Source organism: Nannospalax galili, unplaced genomic scaffold (genome assembly GCF_000622305.1).
Source record: "Nannospalax galili isolate Female #2095 unplaced genomic scaffold, S.galili_v1.0 scaffold1274, whole genome shotgun sequence".
Lineage (NCBI taxonomy): Eukaryota > Metazoa > Chordata > Mammalia > Rodentia > Spalacidae > Nannospalax > Nannospalax galili.
The window spans coordinates 65355-75869 of record NW_008334662.1 but is presented as its reverse complement, the minus strand read 5'-3'; the positions used below and the strand labels follow the sequence as shown (position 1 = coordinate 75869).

At 46.6% G+C, this 10515-nt stretch overlaps 1 protein-coding gene across 1 annotated transcript in view; it reads left to right on the top strand.

Annotated features, from left to right (window-relative positions):
* Med24 (mediator complex subunit 24) overlaps positions 1-10515 on the top strand; it is a 41430-nt gene that overhangs the window by 507 nt on the left and 30408 nt on the right. The window lies entirely within an intron of this gene.

Sequence of the window (10515 nt, the reverse complement as noted above, 5' to 3'; positions counted from 1 at the left end):
GCCGGCCCCCGCCCCTCACCCCCAGCCGCGCCCCGGGACTCCGGCCAGTGGCCCCGCAGCCCCTCGACCGCCTGGGCTCCTGCTGGGCCCCAGACTCGCCCACCCCCCTCTCCAGGCTGCTCGGTCTCCGGGTGGTACTAGCTGACAGATTTTGGAGATGGCATTTAAAGAAGAAAAAAAAGCTTCTAACTCGTTGAGAGGAATAGGGGTTTTCTGGTTTGCACCCGGGGGTAGGGGAGGAAGTACCGAGGAGCCATCTACGCCGTATAAATCGAGGAGAAAGTCCAGATACCAAACGCTAGGGGTAGTTTGTTTCAGAGTTCGGGTCCCTTCTCTCCCAGGAACTCCCTGTGTGACCTTGAACAAATCACCGCTGGCGGGTTTAGAGCTTCCTCCAGACTAAAACGCAAGGGCTGCACAGGTGACTTCTGAGGGTCTCAACTCCAGCCATCCTCTATTTTTTCGGAGGGTTTTTAAAGGGTTCGGAGGCCCTACGTTATTGCCTCTTGCCTCTTTTCTAACATTAATCCCGGCTCCACTGCCGCCTTCTGTAAACGTCTCCCTTCTCAATGGAGACTCCTTTCTATTCATTGCCCACCAGCCATTCCCCAACAATCTACTCTCCATGCTAAGCTTGGGAGTCCGGGAAGACTTGCCAGAGACCTCATCTCCCAGCCTCTCTGAGGTGGTATTGCCCCATTAAAATCCAAATGGTTACAGGGCCAACCCAAGAAGCAGAGTGGCTGCAAATAAGTGAATCCCTTTTCCCAAAGGCGAGGTCTCCATGCCAGTCCGGGACCCCTGTGTGCTCACGCTCACGCATGTACACACACACACACACACACACACACACACACACAATCTGCATTCGTGGGCATAAAACCCTGCCACTGACGCCAGAGCCCCTTTCATCTCGGGATCTACTACCGCCAGGCAGAGGTCTAATTACCCTAGCACCCCCCTCTGGCCCTGCCGGTTCCCCCGCTGTCATTAGCCCAGTTTTACCAGCGGGGGCCATAGCCTTCCCACGGCTCGCAGGGCGGATCCTGCCTCCACAGCCTGTTCTTGGGGAAGGAGTGAGTGTGTGTGTCAGGGGAGCTGCTCTTGTAATCGTCCAGTTTATACTGAACAACAGACTCATTTGCTGAGTGGGATGCTGACCAACAGTCTATTCAAGTTGGGATGCCCTTGCTTAGTCTCAGCCACCTACACCCTGAACCAATGGAGCCACTTCTCTTACGCTGGGCATTGAGGGTTTTTAAAGCGTGAGGGGAAGGGAGAGAGCCTCTCTTGGGGCTCCTGGGAGCACAGGGATGGGAAAGGAAGCTGGGATGAGGGAAGGGTAAAATGGGGAGAGAAGAGTGCTGATGGGAGGCACACAATGGTTGAAGGAAGAACAGTGGACAGTGGCAGCTGCAGTGGGAAACTGAAGCTGCAGTGTGCAGAGTCAGCATGCTGCAAATGAACCTGTTTAGTCTGGGCTCCCAGTGGACATGCAACAGCTGCAGTGTAGAGCAGGAGGCTGCAGCGTGCAGTCAGTGCACAGAGGGTAACTCTCCGCCAATTGATGCCACCTCAACCATGATTGGATTTGGCTGAAATCCTGGGGAACAAGGTGTAGAGTGCTTAGGGTCCATGTGGAAATAGTCCTTGGGACAGGGCTACCAGAGGAGTTGAGAGATAATCCCAGGGCATTGGAAATACAATTATATTCTGCCTCAATTAGGCAGAATTTGGAGGCAATAAGTTCAAAAATACTCGCATTACTTTTAAAACGTAACCAAGTTGATATGAAGTATTAAATACTAATGAATTTTTGTTGTTGTTGTTGTTCTTTTTAGAGACAGGGTCTCTCTGTAGCCCCAACTGGTCTGGAACTCACTATGTAGACCAGGCTGGTTTCGATCTCACAGAGATCCACCTGCCTCTGCCTCCCAAGTGCTTGGATTAAAGGCTTGCACCACCATACCCGGCTCCCCTCTTTCTTTGTTTTTAAAGATGAGGTCTTGCTATGTAACTTATTATGTAGCCCAGGTTGCCTAGAATTCATGATCCTCCTGCCTCTGCCTTCTGAGTGCTGAGTCCTGGGATTACAGGCATGTTCCACCATGCCCAGACATTCTGAATTTCTCTACCACATCTGTCTTTATGCAAGGCTCTAAAGATGAAGGATGCTTTCTGAAATCCTAGATATCCTTCTTCAAATGAAATCCAGAGCCAGCAAGTGACCCTCCAAGTCCACCTTCATTTGGCCCCTGCCAGGAGTAGAGTGGGGCACATTAAACTTAAAGACGAAGGTTCACCATTCCCATTCCCATCTTCCTCTGCGTTCCCAATATGGACTTGTAACAGACCTGGACAAGGGCAAAGTGAAGGGCATGCTGCCTCCAGAGCTGGCATCTTACTAGATGCCAAGATCCACTCCAGGTCTGGGCTTATATTCCCTGACCTGGTGTTCCATCATCTCTCTTGCCACCTGCTCATCCTGCTCACCTGTTTCCTGAAGCTTCTAACTTCTCAGATTCAGTTTATTCCCAGCCGCTGTTCCCTCCTTGCCACAAACCCTACACTCATCAAACTATTACCTCCTTTCCCCTTGTCTCTGCTTGAAGGCATGGCCTTTACCTATGGGGAAAGCCTAAGGGTGGGGCAGCACAAATGAGATGGTTAAAAGACCCTCCAAGGGCTCTGTTTGCCAGCCCCCTCCCCTCCTTCTTGAATTCTGGTTGCCAAGGAAGCAGTGGGAACAGCCTGTTCTCTGGGCTCCAGTGGGAGAAGCCATGCCCAAGCCCCTCCCTTTCTCCTTCTCTCATCTCCCTCCCTCCAAGGCTGTTGCTAGGAAGCACCCCAAGATTTCTTAAGGGCTCCACCCCTTAAGAACCCGGGGATACGTTGCTGCAGAGCTTCCCCTAAAAGTTTGGCAGCTAAAATCCCACCCAGCATCCTCCATATCTGGTAGGAAGCTTGTGGGTTCCTAGTAATTTGAAGAAAGAGGAGCTGAGCCCCTCTGCCAGCCAACCCTGCAGCTAACCAGCCCAGGCCTCAGCAATTGCCTTGTCAATCTCATCTTTATTTGTTATGGGAGGGCGGGTAATCAAACTCTGGCCTGTACATGGTACACCAAGCTACACACTCAATCTTGACCCCATCTCATCTTGACCACCTAGGCTTTGAGTGATTGATGTCAGCAAGTGATAAAGTAGGTCTCCATCAGATACCCCTTGGCTTTGCAGACAAAGCCCCATTTATTGGCGGTGCTCTGGAAAGACAACAGAGGGCTGAGTTACCATCAGCTAAGAGAACATAAACCCAGATGTTTCTCCCCCTTAGTGAACTTTCAGTTAAGAACTGATAGAAATGGGGCCAGCAAAATGGCTCAGCAGGACCTACAATGTAGAAGGAGAGAAATGACTCCCATAAATTGTCCTCTCCTCTGACTTCCACACACATGCCATGGCCTGCACACAATATACACACACACACGCATGCACACACACACACACACACACACACACACTTTTAAAAAAAGTATATGCATATGATGGAGCCAGGTGTGTGAGGCATGCCTTTAATCCTAGCACTTGGTAAGCAGAAGCGGATGGATCTCTGTGAGAATGAGGCCAGCCTTAACTATATATTGAGTTCCAGACCAGCTGGGGCTACAGTGAGATCCTGTCTCAAAATAACAAAAACAAAGATAATGGCTCCAGAGGCTGGAGAGATGGCAAACAACTGTTTATAACTCCAGTTCCAGGGGATCTAATGCCTTTTTCTGATCTCTGTGGGCACTGCATGACACAGATGTACTTACACACATGCAGGCATAACACTCATACACATAAAATAAAAATAAATAAATGAATAAATGGATTCATATGCAGTTGCCACATTAAAAAAAAAAAGATGTGGGGCTGGAGAGATGGCTTAACAGTTAAGAGCACTGACTGCTCTTGCAGAGGACCTGAGTTCAATTCCCAGCACCCACATGGTGGCTAACAACCATCTGTAACTCCAGTTCCAGGGGCTCTGACACCTTCTGACTCTGCAGGCATTGCAGGACACAGGTGCACTTACACATATGCAGACAATACAATACACTCATTCACATAAAATAAAATAAAAAAAATTTTTTTTTAAGATGTGAGCCTGGGCATGGTGGCATACATCTTTAACCCCAGAATTTTGGAGGCAGGAGCAGATAGATCTCTGTGCATTTGGGATCAGTCTGGTCTACATAGTTCCGGGCCAGTCAGGGCTATAGAAGGAGACTCTTCAAAAAAAAATGTGATGGGAATGAAAGAAAGAAAGATGGGAGGAGATAATGTATAGAGATTGGGGATCACGTGTCTGGCAGAGAGGGGAAACTGGGAAATTAAATTAGCATTTATCCTGAGAAAAGAGGCCACTTAATTCTCCCCCATCAGTCACCTTTGTTCCATCAAGTAGGTCACCAAAGAGGGAGCCAGGGAAAGAACCAGGGCTTGGCTAAGTCTTGTTTTGGGCAGTAAAGCAAGATAGGAGAAAAATAAATCAACACCTTCTCCAAGTCTTTCAAGTTTTCTCCTACTTTTATTCATTCATTTAACTTTTTAAAAATATTTAATATTGCAGGGGCTGGAGAGATAGCTCAGTGGTTAAGAGCATTGACTGCTCTTGCAGTGGTACGAGGTTCGATTCCCAGCACCCACATGGCAGCTAAGCACCGTCTTTAACTCTAGTTCCAGGGGAATCTGACACCCTCTTCTGACCTCTGAGGCACTGCATGACATGTGCACACTCACATACATGCAAACAATACACTCATACACATGAAATAAAAATAATAAATAAAAAATATTTAATGTGTGCCAGGCATTGGATCCTCCAAATGTTCCCACCTTCTGGTTTCATTTTCCTACAGTCGCCTCATACTGTCTTTTCCAGCAGGAGAGGAAAGCGTGGGGGAGACCAGTACTTGCCATCAGAGTGAGGGGTTTGCCACCCTGCGGCCCTCCTCCACTTAGAGGAAAGGATGGCACAGTCTGCATGAAGGTCAGGAGAATAAAGCAAAGTGGGGACTGGGGAGATAGTTCAGTCAGTAAAGTGCTTGCCTTCTACCTGTGAGAACTTTGGTTGGATCCCTAGAATCCATGTAAAAAGCTAAGTATGGTGGCAGGAACTGTAGTCCCAGCACTGGGGAGGCAGAAATAAGTAGATCCCTGGGGTTTACTGATCAGTCAGGCTAGCCTACATGGTGAATTCCAGGCTGATGAGAGACTCTAGCTTAAAAAAGAAAGAAAGAAAGAAAGAAAGAAAGAAAGAAAGAAAGAAAGAAAGAAAGAAAGAAAAGAAAAATGAAAAAAGAAAGAAGGTATACAGACAGTGCCTGAGGAACAAATAATACAATACCAAGGCCTGTCCTCGCCCCCCCATCCCCCCCCCCCCAATCATATAAAGGAGAGTTGCTTTCAAGGCTTGAAAGGAGGGTGGTGCAAAGGAAATGACAGTCTGGCCTCCCTTTTGTATCACTGGGGCCTCAGGACCACAACACCTTTCTTCAACTGTCAGGAGTGTGGAGAGGGGAGGCATCATTTAGTGTATTAGAAACACTTATAGGAGTTGCCTCAAGCTTCTAGCTGGGTGTAGTGGTACACACCTGTAATCCCAGAACTCAGGACACAGAGGCAGGAGGATCAGGAGTTAGAGGCTAGCCCCAATAACTTAGTAAATTCCAGGGCAGCCTAGGCTATGTAGCAAGATTCTATCTCAAAAACAAACAACAAAACCAAAACCAAATTCTGCCTTTCACTCCTGGGGTAACAGGACAGGGTGCTGAGGATCTAGTGACTGTCCCTAAGGTATAACTGCTCTGTAGTTTGCTTTGTCTCTTCCCTCAGATAAACAGAAAACAGGGATTTGGGTTTGGGAACTGGTAGGAGGAGGAAACTTGTTTGGAGTCACATGTATATGAGTGTGCGGGAAGGACTTTCTTTTCCCATCTACCTGGTGGTCGTGGTAGGAGGTGGTAGGCAAGCGTCTAGAGGAAAATGTTCCACTTAGGAGAAAAGGGAATGTAAAATTCCCTCTGCAGAAAAGGGAATCTCAAATTCCCTGGACCTTGAATGCTTTTAAACAATTTGAGTGTTTCTGGGTTTTTGGGTCTGGACTCTTGCTACTTCTCCTCATATATTCTTTACTAGCCTAGATAAGCAATGTCCCCTTCCCCCTCCGGCACTCAAAACCCTATTTCTTACAGCTTCTTACTCTACTCAGGCCTGGATGTACTTTTTTCTTTCTTCAATAGCTTCAGATGTTGCCATGTCATTCTTCTTGGGTGGCTTCCACCTGCCCCTCTTCCTCAGCCAGACTAGCCAATATGATGAAGATGTGCTTAACATGATGGTACAGGTTTCTAACTCCAGAACTCAAGAGACTGAAGCAGGATTGAGTTTGAGGCCAAGCTGGCTACATAGTGAGTTCTAGGCTAGCCTGAGCTACACAATGAGACCCTATTTCCAAAAAATAAAAAATAAGGGATGGGGAGATGGCTCAGTCAGTTAAGTGCTTGTTAAAAAGCATGAGGACCTGAGTTTGAATCCCCAATATTCACATAAAAAGTCAGGTGTGAGTCGGGGCTGGAGAAATGGCTCAGTGGTTAAGAGCACTGATTGCTCTTGCAGAGGACCCAGGTTCGATTCCCAGTACCCACATGGCGGCTATGAACCATCCTTAACTACTCCAGTTCCAGGGGATTCCACAGCCCTCTTCTGACCTCCTTGGGCACTGCACGACATGGGTGTACCTATTTGCAGGCAATACACTCATACACATAAAATAAAAATAATAAATGAAATATTTTTTAAAAAGTCAGATGTGAGTCTATAATTCCAGCGCTGGGGGAGATGGGGTGGAAACAGGCAGATCCCTGGAGTCATTAACCAGTTATCTATTTTGTTTTGTTTTTTGAGACAGGGTCTTACTATGTAGCTCTGGCTGACCTGGAACTTGCTTTATAGACAGGCTGGCTTCAAACTCACAGAGATCTGCCTGCCTTTTCCTCCAGAGTGCTGGGATTAAAAGCATGTACCACCACATCTGGCTTTATTTGTTTATTTGGTTTTTGAATTGGGTTTCACTATGAGGCTTTGTCTGGCCTGGAACTTACTATGTAGATCAGGCTGGCTGGGGGCTGGAGAGATGGCTTACTGGTTAAGAACACTGGCTGCTCTTGCAGAGGACCTGGGTTTGATTCCAACACCCACATGGTGGCTAACAGCCATTGTAACTCCAGTTCCAGGGGATCCGACACCCTTTTCTGACCTCCTTGGGTACTGCACGACATGGGTGTACCTATTTGCAGGCAATACACTCATACACATAAAAAAATGTAGATCAGGCTGATCTCAAAGGCACGGAGATCCACCTATCTCTGCCTCCAGAGTGCTGGGAGTAAAGGTATATGTCACCATGCCTGAACTACCCAGTTATCTAGTTGAATCAGTGAGCTCCAGATTCAGTGGAAGACACTGTCTCAAAAAACAGGGTGGAGAATAACTAAGGAAGACACTTGATGTCAAACTTTGGCCTACACACACATACACACACACACACACACTCTCACAATGTGCATATGTACCTACATTCACACATATAAATACACCATACACACACAAATAATGAATACACACATTCTCTCACACACAAATACTAAAATAAATAAAGAAGTAGTAAAGATATTGGGACTCAGGGCTAGGAAGTGGGATCCCAGCCTCTCAGGGTGGCTAGACCGTGGAGTAAGTAAGGAGGGGGCTTGAAAAGGGCTGGGAGCATTTCCTATACACCTAACAGGAACTCAGGGCTAGAGAGATGGCTCATCAGTTAAAAGTACTTGCTCTTGCGGAGGACCTGGGTTCAGTTCCCAGCACTCACATGATGCCTCACAACCATCTGTAATTCCAGTTTTAGGGGATCCAATATCTTTGTCTGGCCTCTGAAGGCACCAGGCACACATGTGTTACACATGCATGCATACATGCAGGAAGGCAAAACATTTGTATACATAAAAGAAAAAATTTAAACTTTTTAAAAAAAGGGAACTCGAGATGGAGAGATGGTTCAATGGTTAAGAACACTGCTGCTCTTTCAGAGGACCAGGGTTCGATTCCCACATGGTGGCTAACAACTGTCCTTAATTCCAGTTACAGGGGAATTTAATGTACAACATGGGTGTACTTATACAGGCAATATATATTTTATTTATTATTTTTATTTTATGTGTATGTGTGTATTGCCTGCATGTAGGTAAGTGCACCCATGTCGTGCAATGCCTGCGGAACACAGACAAGGCTGTCAGATCCCCTGGAACTGGATTTTAGGACAGTTGTTAGCTACCATGTTGGTGCTGGGATTCGAACCTGGGTCTTCTGCATGAACAGCCAGTTTTCTTAAGTGCTGACCCACCTCTCCAGCCCCATTAAAGTAGTTTTTTTTTTGTTGTTGTTGTTTTTTGAGACAGGGTCTCCCTGTAACCCCAGCTGTCCTGGTCACTATGTAGACCAGGCTGGCCTTGAACTCATAGAGATCTACCTGCCTCTGCCTCCTGAATGCTGGGAATAAAGGCATGCATCACCACGCCAGGCCAAAAAAAATATTTTTTTTAAAAAGGGAACTCAGCATCTTTTTCTCATCCTTGGTAGGATTATCACAGAGGCTTGCCTATGTGATAGGTAAACCAGAGAGAGCTCCTGAAGGTCCACAGGAAGGTACTGTGGTGTAAAGGGAAGACGTGGGATAGGGAAAAGCTATCTCTGATATTTACAGACCAGAGAGGCAGGAAGATCCAAGCAGAAAGGTTGACAAGGGCCCTTGCCAGGAGCTAAGGGAGTTCTTGTGTATAAGAGTTAAATCATTGGGGAAGCCCTGCAAAGCCTAAAGAAAGAGCTGCTGGTGAGGAGTTGGGGAACAGGGAAGGCAGATGGCTCAATGCCAATAGCTGTCTCTCATCATTATGAAGTAGGAAGGAGAAACACCCTCCCTCCCAGAAATCTACCAGGCTTCCTGCCAGAAACAATTTGAGCTCAGAGTCTGACCATCCTCAGGCCCAAATATTCCTCCCTCCCATACCCAACACCCACTAACTCAATAAGGAGCAGTCACAAAATTGACAGCCTTTTTCCAAGAGGGCTAGTGTGGGCTCTGAGGGGTAGGAAAAGAGCATCAGGATCTAGAAATGACTTAGGGGGGTTCTTAGGCTGCTATAACAGGAAAGGAACAGGAGGTGGAAACAGGCAAAGGTAGAGTGAGGAAAGCCAGTTAGGTGGGAGACTGAAGAGAACTAGGGTTGTGGCAGTGTCAAGTGTACCATCAGGAGTCTGGGTTCTTCTGCCTTCCTGCTTTGGAAGCTTTGGCTATGCATATTTGGCAGCTATTTTATATAAATAATGTTCCCCAATGGTGTCCCTTGGGAAGACACAAAGGGAACAGAATAAAGGGGGAATGCGTGGTGATGTATGGAGAGGGAGGAAGGCATAGGCAGTAACCAGTAACCAATCTTAGAAGAGTGTGATTTGGCTCTACTCCAACCATACTCTTGTCTGTTTACAACATGCTCCAGGAACCCAGGATCCTGCTATTCTCCTTCCAAATGGCCACAAGGCCATTTTTAGAACCCTTGTGGGCTGCTCGATTCATCCTGATTTTCATTCAAAAGGTGACTTAGGGGGTCTGGGGAATGTTGCTGAATGGTAGAGTGCTTGCCTAGCATGTACAAAGTCTTTGATTCAATCCCCAGAACAAAGAGGGGGACTGGGGCTAGAGATGATTGTTGAGGAAGAGGAATATAAATGGAATTTGAACTCACAGGGTGAGTTAGAAGTCTTTTTGGAATATGAGCTTGGGTGCTAAAAAAAAAGTGATAAGACACTGGTTGGGGCCTTCCAAGTTTATGATGCTCTGGGTTCCCATCTTGTTACATTTAATTTCCCTAGGCCCTCTTTTTTAATTTATTCTTTATTTTTATTTTGTGTGTATGAGTGTATTGCCTGCATGTGTGTAAGTGTACCTGTGTCATACAATGCCAGAGGAAGTCGGAAGAGGGCATCAGATCCCCTGGAACTGGAGTTACAGAGATTGTTAGCCACCACATGGGTGCTGGGAATCAAACCCAGGTCCTCTGCAAGAGTAGGCAGTGTTCCTAACTGCTGAGCCATCTTTCCAGCCCCTCCCTAGGCCCTCTTGAGCAATTTCTTTTTTCTTTTTTCAAAATAATTTATTGAGAATTTCATTCATGCATATAAGGTGTTTTGATCAAATCCAACACTCCCTCCCCTCCAACTATTTTCATATAACTCCACATCACTTTTTCCTGACAACTTTGTGTACTCTTTCTTCTTTTCTTTTAATGGGGCTTTTTGCTACTGTAACATTACCCTCCTCTGAGGGGATAACTCTGAAATCCTTCAGGGATTGGATAAGAGCTCCCAGATACTTTTGACATTTTTGACCTTTGGAACAGAGTATGTTGCTAAGATGTCCAAG